This window comes from Pan paniscus, chromosome 10 (genome assembly GCF_029289425.2).
Source record: "Pan paniscus chromosome 10, NHGRI_mPanPan1-v2.0_pri, whole genome shotgun sequence".
Classification (NCBI taxonomy): Eukaryota; Metazoa; Chordata; class Mammalia; order Primates; family Hominidae; genus Pan; species Pan paniscus.
The window spans coordinates 14,928,108-14,947,215 of NC_073259.2; the positions used below are offsets into that span (position 1 = coordinate 14,928,108).

General features: G+C 43.0%; 1 long non-coding RNA gene across 1 annotated transcript; it reads left to right on the forward strand.

Moving 5' to 3' along the window:
- The first annotated feature begins 7,788 nt into the window (after positions 1-7,788).
- LOC130540646 (uncharacterized) lies at positions 7,789-17,402 on the forward strand. The gene is made up of 2 exons (XR_008954635.1): positions 7,789-7,858; positions 17,152-17,402. It is a non-coding gene; the product is annotated as an uncharacterized LOC130540646 (long non-coding RNA).
- The last annotated feature ends 1,706 nt before the right edge of the window (positions 17,403-19,108 follow it).

A 19,108-nucleotide genomic window follows, 5' to 3' on the forward strand; every position in this document is an offset into this window, starting at 1 on the left:
TTGTTTCTGGGTAACATTGTTTCTAACATCAAATGATGAAAGCAGCATGAGGCTGTTAAAAGTGGCATCAGAAAGTGCATTCAGTGACTTCAATCTTCAGTGGAAGTTCCTAGTGTATGAAATGAACAGATGAGGAAAGGCCTTAATTGCTGTGCTATGGGAATAGGGAACCACTAAAGGGCTAAGGATGAGAGGATCTGTAATTCAGAGAAATCGCTCTGTTGGTAAAGTGGAGGGTGAATTTGAGGGGAATGAGACTGGAGGCAGGAGCAAGGCAGTAATGAAACGGCCTCATTGACTGGAGTATCACCTGAAGTTTGTGGTCTCACAGCCATGGAGAACAAGGATGCGGACTCACAAAGAGTGAGGTAAGAGTGGAAGTTCAACAGGCAGAAGAAAAGCTCTCTGCTGCAGAGAGGGGTCACAGAGAAATGGATTGCCGGTCCACGGCCAAATGCAGAGGGTTTTATAGATGAGCTGGTGAGCAGGTGGTGTCTGATTTACACAGGACATGAAAGACTAGTCAGACCAAGCATGCCATTTGCATAGGGCGTGAAAAACTGCTTAGACCAGGTGTGTCGTTTGCATAGGGTGCGAAATTCTAGTCGCCCTCTCCCTAATCTTGTATTATGCAGGTGGGTTCTCTGCCTGAGCCGCGCCATGTTGCCCATTTCTCTATTACTGCACACGTGGTGACAGAAAAGGGAAGATGGGCCCTCCATGTTGGACATGCCCGACCCCCAGGTAGCCCTTTTCTATTGGCACAGCTGCCAGCATTCCCCCGTGCAAGCTTCCAGCTTGCTTATCTACGTTTGCAGCTCAATTTTTCAGGCTGCTCTTTGTTAGAAAAAAAATTTGTTGGGCTGCTTTTTGTTAGAAGGGAAGCTCTGCCAAGGACTCTGTTCCCCTCACTATCTGCCTAAATAATTTCTTTACCTCCTGTATCAGTAGCAGTGGAGGTGAGGAGAAAAAATATGTCAGACTTGGCCACTGATTAGAAAAGGTGAGAGGAGGGGTCAAGGAAAGGGAAAAGTGCTGGATCACGCCCAGGTTTCAGGCTGGAACAGGGCAAATGGCAGAAGCATACAATGTTGAAAATAGAGGCAGAGAAGACCACTTGAGTGGAGAGGGATAACGGGGCATTCTAGGACAGGATGGGTTTGAGATTTCCTGACCGTATCCAAGTGGATCCAAGTCTTGGGAGCATGAGGATTCACCAGAGCTCAGGGCAGAAAACAGGGAATGTGGAGTCATCAGCTTGCAGGTGATGGCTGAATCCATTCTCCCACTTCAGCAGAGAAGCACCCAAGCAAAGTGCTGAGAATCCTGGAGAACACCAACATTCCCCAGTGAGCTGAAAGAGAATTTAGAGGAGGTGCAGAGGGAAAATTAAATGGAAGAGAGTGCTGTAGAGAGCACCATAATCCAGGGCTTGGTCTGGAGGCAGGCTGCTTGAATAACCATTTCCTTTTCTGTAAATCAGAGTAAAATTATCTACCCATGCATGGAAAAAAAAAAATTCTCAACAAACTAGAAACAGGAAGGAACTTCATCAACATAATACAAAGCATCTGTGAAAACCTTACAGTTAACACATTTAATGGTGCAAGGCTGAATGCTTACCCCCTAAGATTGGGAATAAGACAAGGATGGCCATGTTCAGCAGGTCTATTCAGTTTTGTAATGAGGTTTTGGCCCAGGCAATTAGGCGATCCATATACAACAGAATCCAGACTAGAAAAGAAGTAAAACTGTCTTACTCACAAATGACATGATCTTGTATACAGAAAATCCTAAGGAATCCCCTAAAAAAAAAACCCTAGAACTAGTTCAGCAAGTTCACAAAATCGGCATAGAAAAATCAACTGTATTTCTATACACTAGCAATGAACAGTCCAGAATGAAATTAATTAAGAAAATTATTCCATTCACAACAGCATCCAAAAGAATAAAATACTTAGAAATAAATTTAACAACAGGAAAACTTGTACACTAAGAACTTCAAAACATTGTTGAAAGAAATTAAAGACCTAAAGAAATGAAAGATGTTACTTGTTCATAGATCTGAAAACTAAATGTTACTAAGATATCAACACTCTCAAAATTGGTCTACAGGTTCAACCCAATTCCTGCCAAAATCCCAGCTGCCTTTTCTGCAGAAATTGGCAAGTGAATCCTAAAATTCACATGGAAATGCAAAGGACACGGAATAAGCAAAACAATCCTGACAAAGAACAAGGTGGGAGGACTTACCATCCTAACTTCAAAACTTACAAAGTAATCGAGAGTATGGTACCAGCATAAGGACAGATGTATAGGTCAATGGAATGTAATTGAAAGCTCAGGCAAGTACTCTCACCTGTAATCTCAGCACTTTGGGAGACCGAGACAAGGGGATCCCTTGAGGCCAGGAGCTCAAGACTAGCCTAGGCAACACAGTGAGACCTGTGTCTACATACAAAACATTTTTTTGTATCAATGTACCAAAATCAATTTAAAAATTTTGCTTTTAATTAGCCAGGCATGGCGGTGCACACCTGTAATCCTAGCTACTCAGGAAGTTGAGATGGTAGGATCACCTGAGCCTAGGAATTTTGGCCTTCAGTGAGCTATGATTGGCTACCACACTCCAGGTCAGGCAACAGAGAGAGAGATCGTGTGAGTAAAGAAAAAAAATAAGTAAATAAAAAGCCAAGGATGGTGGCTAACACCTGATATCCCAATACTTTGGGGGGCCAATGAGGGAGAATCCCTTGGAGCCTGGAGTTGAGATCAGCCTGGGCCACATAACAAGACCCTATCTCTACAAAAATAAAACTAAAAATTAGCTGGGCATGGTGGCACACACCTATAGTCCCAGCTACTTGGGAGGCTGAGAGGGGAGGATGACTTGAGCTCGGAGTTCAAAACCAGTCTGGGCAACATAGTAAGACACTGCCTCCAAAAAATTAACTAATTTAAAAAATTGAAAGCCCAGAAATAAACCCTTACATTTACAATCAATTGATTTGACAAAGGCACCAAGAAAAATCATTTGGAAAGAAATAGTCTTTTCTTTTTCTTCATTTTTTGGTTCTTAAGAGATGAGTATCTCACTATGTAGCCCAGGCTCGTCTCAAACTCCTGGACTCAAGTGATCCTCCTACCTCAGCTTCCGAAATACTGGGATTACAGGTGTGAGCCACTACACCCAGCCAGGAATAGTTGTTTCAACAAACGGTGGTGGGACAATGGGATATCCACGTGCAAAAACACTGAGTCCCTAACTACCACCACACACAAAAATTAACTTAAAATGAGTCATATACCTAAATGTAAGGACTAAAACTATAAAACTCTTAGAAGAAAACATAGAAGTAAATCTTTGTGATCTTGTGTTAGGCAATGATGCCTTAGATACAACACCAAAACCACAAGTGAGAAAAGGAAAAAATGGCAAATTGGACATCAGCCAAATTAAAAACCCTGGCACATCAAAAGACACAAGAAAGGCTTCTCCCAACCCACAGAATGAGAAAATATTTATAAATCATATCTCTAGTAAGTGACATATCCAGAACTCTTACAACTCAATATTAAAACATAATCCAGGCCAGGCGTGGTGGCTCATGCCTGTAATCCCAGCACTTCGGGAGGCCAAGGTGGGCAGATCACTTGAGGACAGGAGTTCGAGACCAGCCTGGCCAACATGGCTACAACCCATCTCTACTAAAAATACAAAAAATTAGCCAGGTGTGGTGGTGCATGCCTGTAATCCCAGCTACTTGGGTGGCTGAGGCATGAGAATCGCTTGAACCCAGGAGGCGGAGGTTGCAGTGAGCTGAGATCGTGCCATTGCATTCCATCCTGAGTGACAGAGAGAGACTCTGTCTCCAAGAAAAAAGAGAGAGACAATCCTATTTAAAATGGGCAAAGAACCATCCAAAAAAGATGTATTAAAGTCCAAAAAGCACATTAAAAACAGCTCAATGCCGTTAATTGCTAGGAAAATGCAATTCAATTCACAATGAGAAGTCACTTCACACCTGCTAGAAGGACTATAACCAATCAGAAAAATAATATCAAGTGCTGGAGAGGATGTGGAAAAATCAAAACCCACATAGATTGCTGGTGGGAATGTAAAATAGTGCAGCTATTTTTTGGGAAAACAGTATGACAGTTTCTCAAAATGTTAGATGAATTGCCTTAAACCCAGCAACTTCACTTCTGTGTACCTGTCCAGGGAAAATGAAAGTCTATGCCCACACACTGACTTGTATGTGAATGTTCATGGCAGCACCATTCACAAGAACCAAAAGGCGGAGACAACACAAATGCCCATCATCCGGTGAAGAGATTTAAAAAAAAAAAAAAGTGTGGTGTATAACGGAATACTATTCAGCAATAAAAGGAAAATTCTGATGCACGCTACCACACTGATTAACCTCAACAACACAAAGCTTTGTGAAAGAAGCCAGATGCAGAATAACACACACTGACTGATTCAATTTATATGAAATGTCCAGAATTGCCTGATGTAGATTAGTGGTTGCCTAGGACTGGGGATGAGAATGAAGAGTGACTCTGATAGGCACAACTTTTCTTTCTGGGATGATGGAATGTTTCAAAAGTAGATTTTAGTGATGGTTGCACAATTCTGTAAATAGACTAAATATATTAAAAATCACTGAATTGTACACTTAAAAGGGGTGAATTTTAGTAGGTAAATTCTACCTCAATTAAAGCTGTCAATTAAAAAAAAAAACTTTTAAAACTGTAACATCGACCCTTAGCACCAAGATTGTGGTCCTCAAATACCCTTACCCACTAAAGGAAACCAAGGCTTAGAGAAATTGATGATTCCAGGTCTGGGCTAGAAATGCTTAAGACAAGACTGGAACATATTGTCACTCTAGATAGCAAGGAATCTATCAAAGATCATTAGGATGGTATCAACATGCTTCAAGAGCCAATCTGAAGGAACTCCTTCTGACCAAAGATAGAACATTTTCTATATCAATAAGTATAATAATTGCAATGGACTGAAATACATCAAATACGTTTAAATCTCTGCATTCATAATGATTCTTTATTAAAAATAAGAGTGAGCCAGGCAGGGTGGCTCAGGACTGTAATCTCAGCACTTTTGGAAAGCAGAGACAGAAAGATCACTTGAGCATAGGAGTTCGAGACCAGCCTGGGCAACATAGGGAGACCTCCGTCTCTAAAAAACATTTTAAAAATGAGCCATGCCTGATGCTGTGTGTCTGTGGTCCCAGCTACTTGGGAGGCAAAGGTGCGAGGACCCCTTGAGCCAGGAAGGTTGAGGGTGTGGTTAGCTGTGATTGCGTCACTGCACACCAACGTGGGTGACAGAGTGAGAGAGACCCTATCTAAACAAATAAATAAAGCAACTACCTGGCCTTTTCTATATAAATTGTACAACTGGGTAACACAATAATTTATAAAGAGAAGTATCTCTTTTTATATTTACTTTTTCATTTTATTTTTTTCTTCTACAAGGCTGTTCTCAGGGTAGCAGTATCTCTTTATAGAAGTATGACAGCTCAAAAATGAGCAGGAATGATATCACAATACCACCATTGTTCAATCCATAATCGATCAGTGGCTGGCAACATCGCCAAAAAAATATATATATATATATATGTGTGTGTGTGTATATATATATACGTATATATATACGTATATACGTATATATGTATATACGTGTATATATATGTATGTATGTATGTATATATGTATATATATGTATATATATGTGTATATATATGTGTGTATATATATATGTGTGTGTGTGTGTATATATATAGCCGGAGAGTACACACCTCCTGATGGAAGAACCTAGCAAAGTATTTTTACCCTGCCCCACAAATCCAACCTGCCTCTGACCAAGTTTTTAGATCATACCACTAATTTATAGTAAATAGAGAGAACAAAGTGAAAACCAAGTTAAACACCACAAGGATACAATTAGCAAAATCCAAACTATGAGAAACACCATAATGAGGATACATTTAGCAAGATCTGAAATACAGGGAAACAGTCTTGTTTCTTCAATAAATAAATTGCAAAGGAGAAACAATTGATGAAAGGAGAAACCTATAGATCCAGAAATACTAACAGGCAAATCAAACAATCATAAGGAGAGACTTTATTTGGATTTTGATTCAAACAAACTAACAAAAAAATGAAATTACTGGAAATTTGGAGACAGTAGGGTAGTTGGTAGTATTAAAGAATAGTAGTGTGCGATGGTTGGTATGATAATGGTATTGCAATTTTGTTTTTTTTTAAAAGAGTTCTTGGCTGGGCACGGTGGCTCATGCCTGTAATCGCAGCACTTTGGGATGCTAAGGCGGGAGGCTCATTTGAGGCCAGGAGTTCATGACCAGCCTAGCCAACATGGCAAAACCCCATTTCTACTAAAAAAAAAAAAAAATACAAAAAAATTAGCCAGATGTGGTGGCACACACCTGTAATCCCAGCTACTCGTGCAGCTGAAGCAGGAGAATCACTTGAACCCAGGAGGCGGACGTTGCAGTGAACTGAGATTCCGCCACTGCATTCCAGCATGGATGACAGAGCAAGACTCTGTCTCAAAAATAAATAAATAAATAATAAGTTCTTATCACTGGGTATGGTGTCTCATGCCTATAATCCCAGCACATTGGGAGGCCAGGGCAGGAAGATCACTTGAGATCAAGAGTTCTAGACTAGCCCAGGCAACATAGAAAGGCCCTATCTCTACAAAAATAGAAATAAAAAAATTATCTGGGCCTGGTGGTGTGCATCTGCAATCCCAACTATTCAGGAGGCTAAGGTGGGAGGATTTCTTGAGCCCAGGAGGTTGAGGCTGTAGTGAACCATGATCACACCACAGCACTCCAGCCTGGGCAACAGAGACCCTGTTTCAAAAACAACAAAACATTAGTCCCTTTCTTTTACAGATACATACTAAGATATTCACAGATGAAATTACATAATGTCCGGGATTGGCTTTAAAATAACAAGAGAGGGGGATAAGTGGGTGGGAGTATACAGGAAACAAGATGGGCCATGAGTTAACAAATATTTAAATCTGCTGATAAGGAGGTGAAAGCTCATTACCCTATCCTCTTGTTTAAAATGCTCCAAATAGAAAGTTTTTCTAAAAATCTGCTTCATGGGTTTGTAGTGAGCATTGAATAAGGTCATGTATACAGAGTGCTTCATCACCATGGCTGACAGGAAGTCAGCATTCAAACATTGTTTTTAGTTTCGTATAGTCCCTGTCCATTAACCACACCCAAAAGAGGTGGGTTATTTACACCAAGAACCCTGGCCCATGGACCTTTGCCCACTTGGAGGTAATTCATTAAAATTTGAGGTTTAGGATGAGGAAGTGCCAGCCTTCAGAGTCCCAGGCCTATTGTGCAACAGCAGAGCCAACAGCGCCAAATGCCTCCCTAGCATGTCTGGTGAGTAGGATCACTTTCCTCTCGCCTTGTAGACATACTTGAGATCATTCACTACTTTTCATTCATTTCTTATGTGCCAGGCATTGGGTGCTGGAGATCCATAATACAGTGGATCCTTAACTGACTGGAAGCATCACTTTCAGAGCATCATTTCAGGATGAGTGTTTGAGTGCCAAGTGAATTCAAGCTACAGGGCTAAGGATCCATGGCCTCAGTCACCATGAAGACCCTCCCAAGAGCCAGTCCTACGAGGCACATAGAAACGAGTGGAGACATAGAACTCACTCCTGCAAAGCCTAGAACCTGATAGAGCACACGAGACAGGAGCCCAAAATAACCAAGAACCGGGAGCTGAATGTGAGAGGTGGGCTCCAAAGGATTCGGCCACCAAGGTGGACAAAGTATGTGTGCAGAATGGGAAGTAGTCAGGTTTGGCTGACACATTTAGCAGGCATTTGGGGAGACGTGGAAACTGAGGCTGGAATGATCCACTAGGGCCACGTGTGTAGAAGGTCAGGTTCAGGCATCTGAATCTCGGTCGGTATCAACAGAGTTGCTTCTTGGTGCCGAGCAAAGGCTCAGAGGCTTAGGACCAGGATTCAGGAAGTGGTCTCTTGCAGCAAGTGGCTGAGTCCACCCTGGGAAGGCCCATCCCAGCCTGACGGTGCACCTCAAGCTCACATCACATGACCACATGCGTCAAACAAACCACATGCATGTTCACACACGACCATATCTATGTTCCCACAACCATATGCATGTTCACACATAACCACGTGCATGTTCACACACAACTATATGTATGTTCACAGGACCATATGTATATTCACACAACCATATGCATGTTCACACAACCATGTGCATCTTACATGCCACCATATGCACATTCACATGTGACCACATGCATGTTCATATACGACCATATGTGTGCTCAGGTGACCACATGCATATTCACACATGACCACATGTATGTTCACACACTTAATGATTCACAGCTTTATAAGACCTGAGACAGATGTGCGTTTTGGGAGATCCAGCTTCACGGTATGGGCTCATCTTGTCCACACATGGAGACTAGGCCTGAACTATCTCTGAGAAAGTTGCCTGCCAGTTTAGAGCAGGGCTTGGGAAACCTTTTCCATAAAAAGCCAGTTAGGAAATGTTTGAAGCTTTGCAGGCCATGTGATCTCTGTTGCAACTACTCAACTCACTAAAGCAACCATGGACAATACATACATGAAGGAGAATATAAAGGTGCATTCTGATAAAACAGGAGCTGGCCATAGTTTGCCCAGCCTAGTCTAGAGTTTGTAGCCTCTTTCCAGAGCCCAAGTGCCCCCTCCAGACACAGACCCACTCCAACTCCAGCCAGAGACCCAGGCCTCATTCGTCAGAGACTGGGAATGCTCCTTCAGAAGGACACCCCTCCAGGCCTGAGGATCTGTCCACTGTGGGAGGCCTGGAGCTACTCGTTCTCCACCCAACTTGGTGCAAGCTGACCCCATCAGGCCCTGCCACCATTAGTTATCCTTGCTGACCACCCTCGGCATCCTCTCAAGCGGAGGCTGCCCACTTCTCATGTTCTATGCCACAGGGTCGGGCACTGCACTGGCTCCTTCCAGCCCCAGAGAAGCCCGTCTCCACAGCCTGTCACTCAGGAGCCCCTGCACATCCAGCTGAGCCCAGACAATTTCTTTAGGAAACCACCTCAACACTGAAGTCCAGATCGCAGGCCTGTCCTGGAATGTTCTCCTTGCAGCCTGTTCTTCACTTATGAGACCACACTGCATATTGGACTACAACCATCAGCCTCACCATCTATCTCTTCCTTCACCTTCTCCCCTCTGTACCAGGCCATGAGCTGTATGGGAGAAGGAACTCATCACAGTGCCTGGCCCGGGAAGGCTGTTCATAAACTTGCAGTGAAAGAATTCACAGGCTCTTCCAACAAGAGGAGAGACTGGACCTTACAAGACCCAACAGGAAGGCACTGTCTCAAAACCAGTGAAAAATACCAAGGATCTAGATAAGAGGGTGCAGTGGGAAATGAAATAGTGGGGTCTGGGGAGACGCCCCATATTTGTCAATGACTCATAATCTTTCTCCCGAGATCGCTCCTCCACCCTTGTGTTCAGCTCCACCAACACTTACACCAGCCACTGAAGCCAGAAACCTGGGAGACTTCTGCCCTCATCCGGCCACATCTAGCCAAAGACCAGAACCTGTCATTTCAACCTCATGTTCACCTCACTGCCCTTCCCACTGCTCCTGCCTTAGTTCAGACAACTGCCCTCGCTCCCTCCACCTAGTTCAAGCCCAGCTGACGGGGCCAGTGGCCTTCAGGCCTGCCCTTCTCCATCCTGCCACGTCTGTCCTCCACAGGCAGAACAGGGAGCTGTCATTTTAAAGTGCAGGTCTGCTCTGGTTGTTCTCCTAATGAAACCCTTCGGGGGCTTATCGGATCCTTCCAGGCCCTGGTCCAGACTCCTTAGCATGGGCATGCAGGACAGCCCTCCATGATCGTCCCCTCCCTGAGACCCCTCCTGCCCTCAGCACCCTGTGTTCAAGCCCCAGCTCGCCCTGTGGTGTCACACTCAGCCCAGCTCCCCTGCCTGGGGTGCCCTGCCTGGCCTAGGAACCAGGAAAACCTGCCGGCTTCCAAGACTCAGCTCAAGCACCTCTTCCTGCTGGGTGTTTTCTGAGACCCCTCCTCTCCCCACTTTCCGGGGATCCCACAGTCCCCTGAAGAGCCTTCTGCCCCAGCGTTTGACCCCACTGTTTGGCCCTGCATCTGTTTCCATGGCTGCCTCACCCTTTTACACCACCAGCTCCTGCAGAGCAGAGCCCCATATCTCGGTTGGCTTTGCATTCCCAGTGCCTAGCACACAGCCTGGCTCCCATGAGCCAGGTAATTTTCAATAACCCTCGAAAATTCACTGGAATCCTGGACAGTGCAGAGGAGGCACCTGGGATGGGAGAATGATCTGCTGCCCTCTCCTGGGGCAATGTGAGACATTGTCATAAGCCCAGACACCTCCCTCCCGGCCTTACAAACACAAGGGCAGGAAGGGGAAGCTGGAAAAGGAGCTGATGGAGAATGGGGGAGATGGATGTTGTCTAAGGAGACAAACTAGATTGAGAGGTTGCTGAGACTCTGCCAGCTCCCACACTATTCCCACGTCCATGGGCGCAGGGGCCAGGTCAGTGCTTCCAAAGGAGGCTGCATCCTTAGTGGCTGTGGCTCCCTCCAACAAACCCTAAATGAGATCTTGCTTCTCAATATCACCTGTTGTCGTGCTGTTGTAACTATCACTGCAGCTTTTATTCACTTCATTGGGTAATCACTGAGTTTTTCCTCCATTGCTGTAGAACATGTGGCTTGCTCTTGTGTGTAAAAAGACTGAATTTAACCACTGGCTTTTCCTGATTTTAACTCAGCTTCCTACTGTTAGGAGGTTATTTCTAACATTCTGGGTTTCTCAGCTTTCTGTCAAAACCCAAATACGGTCGTTCCTTAGTAATTATTGGGGATTGGTTTCAGGATCCTCCCTTAAAGATACCAACAGCGCAGGTGCTCAAGCCCCTGATATAAAATGGTGCGGCATTTGCAGACAACCTATGCACACCCTGCATGCACTTTCAATAAGCTCTAGATTACTTGTGATACCTAATTCAATGTAAATACTATGTCAATAGTTGTTTAGGGAATTATGATAAAAAGAAAAGCTTGTACATGTTCAGCACATATGCAATGTTTTTTGAACAGTTTTACCCAACATGGTTGAATCTATGGATGCAGAGCCTACAGATACAAGACACGCAGGTGGGGAGGGCTAGCTACTCTGGTTAGGATCCCCCAAACCCCACTCTGTCCACTGCTTCAACAGGTCAGGTGATGTCATGTGCCCCTCCTCGAAAGGAGTAGCATTATCTCAGCTCCTCTGGGGGCTGCAGGTCTATTGTCTGCATCTTGACACCTGGAAAGTTTGCCCAACACCTAACACAGGACGTGGATTAGGGGAAGGAGCTTGGGACTGTAGATGGATATTTGTGAGGGACCGTAGATGGATATTTGTGAGTGATGTGCATAGAGACAGCCCCCTGCAGAGACAGATCATCTGTTGTTCACCTTTGAATCCTCAATCTCTGTTGCACAGGGCATTCAGTAAACATCAGATGTCTGTGGAACAAATGCATGGATTGTACATAAAAGAAGCAAAAGGGACTACCTTCTCATGGTGTAGAAATTTAGAGCTGCATGACACATTTAGCCCTAAATTTAGGAATCCACCCCTCTAGGCAAGAAATACCTTTTCCAATGAACTAATGATCTCTCCACTCCTTTCCCTGAAGAGTTTACTGAACAATGATCAGGAGGGCACCATAAACTTTATTTTCATGTCAAACAGTACCTGTCCTCCAATGGTTTATCTATTTTGTGAGACATGATACAAATGAAGAAAGATTGCTCCCCATCCTCAGAAAGTCTGTAACCTCACCAGACGAGGCATCCGTCTCACACTTGCTTCTCCAGAAGGACTAGAGAACCACAGGAGACCATGTGTACTGAAAGGTTGAATGCACAATCACTTAGCACTGAAAATATGCAGCACAGAAAATAAGTGTTTGTAGTTGGGTGGCACTATCAGGGCAGGCTTCCTGAAAGAAGCTGGCTTTGAACTGCCCTAGGCTGGGAAGAAGTTGAAAAGAGAACAGAAAATTCACTGGTCTGTGGTCTGGAGGCACCCTGGGTCCTCGGACCCTGAGTCTCAGCCAGAGATCCTGGTGGGGAGACAGAGGTGTGAAGCCATTGACCACCCTGCCCATGTTCTCACTCTTCAGAGTGTGGCACCAGGGCAGAAGCAGCAAAGATGGCCACTGCATACATTCCAGCTCCCAGAGGTGCACTTGGCTTCTGATGCACAAGGCCCCGTTCAACAAAATCCATGCCTTTTCAGGGTGCAGGATAATAGAGTGAAGTGCGTGTGGACCGGAGAGAAGTGCTGCCCAGGTTAATGGCACCAGCTCAGAGCATCCTCAGGGAAGCCAGCACCAGTTTGGAGAAGATTGAGGGACGAGGCCATCTAATGAGCCAGAAGGTCCCTGAGAGATGAGGCGGCCTTGGCCTCTGGGATTCCCTACCCCTCATTCACAGAAGCAGCTTGGTCCATGGAGTTAAGCAGCACTGTTCTGAAATAATAATGAACAGCACACCTGGCATGCCTCCTGTCAGAGCCCACTGAGGTGGGCAGGCCAGTGCTGTCTCCCCAGCACCTGCTCCTACCCCAGCCAGCAGCCCTGACCCTTCTGACAAACCCCAAAATGCTCCAACCACTATGTGGTTTCTCACCATCTCCAGCCCAAACTCTCTGCTTCCAAAGCCTAGTGGATCCACCCACTGGACCTCACCTCCCGCAGTCCCAGCACACGCTGCTTAATCTGAGAGGAGCCTGCTCCCTGCGCGGCAGCGTGCATGTTGACCTGGGGGCTTTCTCGCACTGTTCCCACCACCTGAGATACCTGCTCCCTTCTACCCTGAACAATGGTAGGAAAAAATCAACATGGACTTAGAATCAGAAGAGCCAGCTTCAAGTCCTCCACTGAAGAGAGAGTGCATATTCCCAAAAAAGAACATAAACTTAGGATCTTACAGTGACAGAGGTCCGATGTCCACAGTCAGTCTCCGAGGGCTGAAGTCACGGTGTCATCAGGGCTGGCTCACTCTGGAGCTCCAGGGAGACGTTGCTCCCTTGCCTTTCCCAGTTCCCAGAGGCGGCGTGGGTTCCTTGGCTCATGGCCCCGCAGCACATGGACCTCTGCTTCTACGGCCACATCTCCGTCTCTGACTTTGGTCATTCTGCTTCCCTCTAATGAGGACTCCTGTGATTACATCAGACCCAGCCAGGTAACCCAGGAGAATCTCCCCATCTCAACATCCTTAGTTGAATCACATCTGCAAAGTCCCTTTTGCCAGGTAAGGTAAGAAACTCACAGTTTTTACAGATTAGGTTGCGAATATCTTTGGGAGGCCATCATTCAGCCTAGCACAGTGAGATATATATGTATCTTTACTTTCTGTTTATTTTTAGTGACAGGGTCTCACCATGTTGCCCAGGCTGACCTCAGACACGTGGGCTCAAGTGATCATCCTGCTTTGGGCTTCCAAGTAGTTAAGACTACAGGCAGATGCAACTATGCCTAGCTTATATCTTATAAATCAATAAGAAAACAGTTTGATTTTTTAAATGGGTAAAAGGCTTGACCAGGCACTTCACCAGAGAAGTATACAAAATGGCAAAAAAAAAAAAAAAAGTGCCTGAAAAGATTCAGAACATCATTATTCATTAGGGAAATGCAACTTGAAACCACAACGGTATCCACACTAGAACAGGTGAAATCAAAAGACACATCTGCGTTGGCAAGCCTGCAGAGCAGGGGAACTCTCACACGGTGCTGACGGACATAGAAGATGGCACAGCTGCTGTGGAAAACAGTTCAGCAGTTCCTTATAAAGTCAAACATAAGACCCAGTGATCCTTCCCCTAAGTGTTTATCCAGGACAAATAAAAGCAGATTTCCACACAACAATCTGTACAAGAATGTTCCAGCAGCTTCCCTCTGCTCCCCACAAACCGAGAGCAGCCCAAGTGGCCTTCAGCTGATAAATGGATAAACAAACTGTGGTACATCCATAGAGCGCAATATATTCAGTAATAAAACAGGGCAACTTACCGATACACATCTAACACGGATACCTCTCAAGAGCTTTACACTAAGTGAAAGCAGCCAGACACAAAAGATACCTACTGTAGGATTCTTTTACCTGAAATTCTAGAAAAGGCAAAATGACAATGTGAGAAAGCAGGTCGGTGGATACTGAAGGCCAGGAGGGAGGCTGCTGGGGAGGAGCCCTAAAGGGCACACGGGAACTCTGAAGGATGCTGGAAATGGTCCATGTCTTCATTGTGATGACCACGTGGCTGCATGCATTTATCAGAACTCACTGAGCTGCACACCTAAAGCTAGCAAATTTTAACATATGTCGACCATAGCTCAACAAAGCTGATATTAAAAATCAATTGAACTGTTGCACAACAACGTGAGTATTCTTAATGCCACTGTACTCTACAATTAAAAATGGTTTAAATGGTAAATTTTATATTATATATATCATATCACAATTGAAATAAATTAACCCCCCTAAATCAATTGCATTCCATATACTGGCAGTAAACAATTGGAAAATACACTTTTGAAAGGAGCATTTACAATAGTACCAAAACCAAAAAATACCTAGGAATAAAACTAAGGCAGGCAAGACCTTTACACTGAAAAATATGAAACACAAAACATTGCTAAGAAAAAAATTAAAGAAATACCTAATTAATGGAGGATTATATCATGTTCATGTATTGGAAGACTCAATATTTCCAGATGCCAAATCTCTCTAATTTGATGTACAGATTCAGTGGAATGCCAATCAAAATCCCAGCATTTTTTTTTTTGGTATACCTTGAAGATGATTCTGCAGTATACATGGAAAATCAAAGAATCAAGAACAGCCAAGGCAGCCCTTAAACAGAAGAACAAAGCTGGAGGATTGAACTGCTAGACAGCAACACTTCTTTTAAAGCTACAATAACGAAGACGCTGAAGTGCTGGCACAAAAATATATTCTAAGACCAATGGCGCAAACAAGAGTGCACAGAAGTGAAAAATGCGGTAACACCTGATAGATGACACGGGAGACAGCACAGTTAAGTGGGGAGAGGGTGGTCTTTCAATAAATGGCCCTGGGGTAGCCACACATCCATATAGAAAAATAGAAACCGTGACTCTCCACCTCAGTCCTGATGTAAAGAAATCTGAGATGGATCCTAGACCAAAACATGAAGGGTAAAAAAAGTCGATCTGTGTTAAGCATGGTGTATTGAAGAAAAAAAAGGTCTAGATTTTTTTTTTAATAAGTTTATCTTTATAACAAAGGGATAGGCAAATATTTTTTATACAAGACACACATAAAAAACCACTAACTATAAAAATAAGTAAATAAACAAAAATAATAAATATATTGACAAGGTTGTTAAAAATAAAATATAGTAAAAGTAGATTAATTGAACTTTATTAAAATAAAAAATATATGGTTCATCAAAAAATACCTTTATGTGAGTGAAAAGACATGCCACAGAGCAGAAGATTATTACAATATATGTCTTTCAAAGCAAATCTTATCTAGAATATATCAAGAAATCCCACAGATTTCTTGTGGGAATTTCTTGTGCTCACGCCTGTAATCCCAGCACTTTGGGAGGCCGAGGTGGGCAGATCAGGAGGTCAGGAGATTGACACCATCCTGGCTAATATGGTGAAACCCCGTCTACTAAAAATACAAAAAATTAGCCAGGCGTGGTGGCGGGTGCCTGTAGTCCCAGCTACTCAGGAGGCTTAGGCAGGAGAATGGCGTGAACCCAGGAGGCGGAGCTTGCAGCGAGCCAAGATTGAGCCACTGCACTCCAGCCTGGGCTACAGAGTGAGATTCCGTCTCAAAAAAAAAAAAAAGAAAAAAAGAAAAAGAAACCCCACAGATTAATAACAAATGACAATAAAAATCTTTATAAATGGGTCAAATAAGTATTTCACAAAAGAGGCCATTCACACAGCCAATAAGTATATGAAAACCTGTTCAACTTCATTAACTATCAAGAAAATACAAATTAAGCTGACCATGGTGTGCACGCCTGTGGTCCCAGCTACTCCAGAGGCTAAGGAGGGACAATTCCTTGAGCCCAAGAGGTGGAGGCTGCAGTGAGCTATGATCACACCATTGTACTCCAGCCTTAGCAACAGAGTAAGACCACGTCTCAACAACAACAAAAAAAAAGAAAGAAAGAAAAAAAGAAAAAAGGAAAGAAAATGCATGTTATATAGCACTGCATTCCCCAGATGCACTAGAATGAAAAGAACTAACAATACCACGTGTTGGCAAGAGTGTGGAGCTACTAGTGCTTTTGTCTGCACTTGGTGGGCGTGTAACTTGAACCACAACTATAAGAAACTTTCAGTATCTGCTAAAGCTACATGTAAGAAAAAACCATGACCTAGCAATTCAATTTCTTAGGTATCTACCAAACTGAAATGAGCACTTATATTCACCAAAAGTCATATACAAACACATTCGGAGAAGCTTCATTCATCATCATCAAAAAGTGGAAGGAACAGGATGGATACAGTGTGGGGTGCTCCGGCCATGTAAGATTACAAGACAGTGAAAGGCAGTGAGCTCCTCCTGTCTGCCACAAGAGGGATGAATTTCACAGACATAATGTGGAAACAAGGAAGCCAGTCACAAAACAGTCCATACTGTATGATTCCTCTCATTCCCATCGATTTCAGAAACAGTGTTTGGAGGTTACTCAATTGTTGTGAAAAGAAAATCAGGAGAGACACTGACACACCAATTTACTATCAAGGGTAGGGTAACCAATTGCCATTTGTAGTTGTTCTGGGTAGATAAAGGATTCAAAGCATGGAACAAAACACCTTTGGTGTTAGACGTAGGCAGGAGTAGGTGAAGCTTGATCTGGTTTTTCTCATCTCCCTTCCTTGGCCTGGTCAGCTTCATCATCAGCATTTTCCTCCTCCTCACTCCTCCCCCAGTATCGTTATTCTAATTTCTGTCGTTTTTTTCCCCTAGGAAATATACATTTTCTAGAGCCCAATCTGCCAGGAGAGATCTAAGAGATTACAATGGAAAAAACTTGAAATTCTGAGGACAGACAAAAGAAAAAGGAAGAGTTAATGACTAGTGAGACACCATCATGTAGACTGGTGCCACATGGAATCTGGGGCAACAGAACATGATCTATCCAGATGGACATACAGGGAAAGCTGGTGCTGGGAAGCACCTTAAGCTACATGATTGCAATAAATTTTGCTCACCAGTGATTGTGGGGGCTGAAGTATATTTCTCTTTGTTTCCAGTGTTGCCCAAGTTTGAAGTTAAAGTCAATGCACCATGAACAGTAACTATTTCAGATGATGGATTCCAAGTGGATGCGCGTGCTAAGTAAGCATTTATTCAGGAGATTTGCCTTCACAAGGAGACACAAAGCTTAGAGACAATAAGTGAGATTAACCAGGGAACTTAAATTATTTATATGCTTGCATTAATATTATTAGAGAAGCAATGTATTCTCATTGTAGAATATTTGAAAAATATAAAGAAAAAGATTAGAAATTACCTAAAATTAATTCTACCAACTGCCATTAACATTGTGATTTATTGTTCTACCATAAAGAAATACATACACACATGTTCATTGCAGCACCATTCACAATAGCAAAGACATGGAATCAACCTAAATGTCCATCCATGGCAGACTGGATTTAAAAAAAAATGTGGTACATGTGCACCATGGACTACTCTGCAGTCACATAAAAGAACTAGATCATGTCCTTTGCAGGGACACGGATAGAGCTGGAGGCCATTATCCTTAGCAAACTTACAAAGGAAAAGAAAGCCAAATACCAAATGTTCACATTTATAAGTGGGAGCTAAATAATGAGAACACACGGAGACAATAAGGGGAACAACAGACATTGAGGCCCACTTGAGAGTAGAAGGTCGAAGGATAGAGAGGACCAGAAAGAATAACTATTGGGTAGTAGGTTTAGTGCCTGGAAGACAAATAATATGTACAACAAACCCATGTGACATGAGTTTACCCATCTAACCTACATGCACTTGTGCCCCTGAACCTAAAATAAAAATAAAAGAGAGAGACAGATACACAAGCTCAAAACCAAGGACTGAGAACAAGCTTCTGCCTGGAGCAGGAATGGATGACATGGTTCACCAATCCTGAAAAGGACATGGAAGTGATAGATATACCAGTAAATCCAGATATGCTCATGGAAAACAGATGTAGAGGGAGAAGTTGTATTTAGCTTAAGGGAATGTATTCTGGAAATAAGGAAAATAGAATGCATGAGAAAAGTGGTTAATGGTCACTGATGTCTACTGGTTGTTGTGGAAAACAGTCAACAGTCTTAACTAAAAAAGAGATGAACAGACTTTTAGGGGAGGGTCACAGAGTCCAAACTTCAGTTATAAAACAGAATCTCAAAATTAGCTAGCTAGCTAGATAGACATATTTATTTTCCTCTAATTTTTAATGAATATTTTTCATGACTGCCATCATACTTTTCTGTTCATGATAACTAAGAAAACTTGTCTCTATATTATGCCAATCTTTTCATAAATTCCAATTTTCTGCTGCATAAACATATCTTTATGTGACTACACGAAATTTATTTAGTTATGCTTTTATTATATAACATATAGATGATTTCATTTTGTTTTCCTAGTAATTAATAATTTTGTAGCATATGTCTTTGTGTATAACTATATAGTAAGTAGCTTTTGAATTAGGAATTGTCCACTTAAGAAAGATTTCCAGAAGAGCATATGTCTTTGTGTATAACTATATAGTAAGTAGCTTTTGAATTAGGAATTGTCCACTTAAGAAAGATTTCCAGAAGAGGAATTAATTACCAAGACAAAATAGGCAACATTCTTTTAGTCTTCTGATTGCCATATTGCTCACCAAATATGTTGTGTCAACGTAGAATTCCAGCAGCTAGTATGGAAG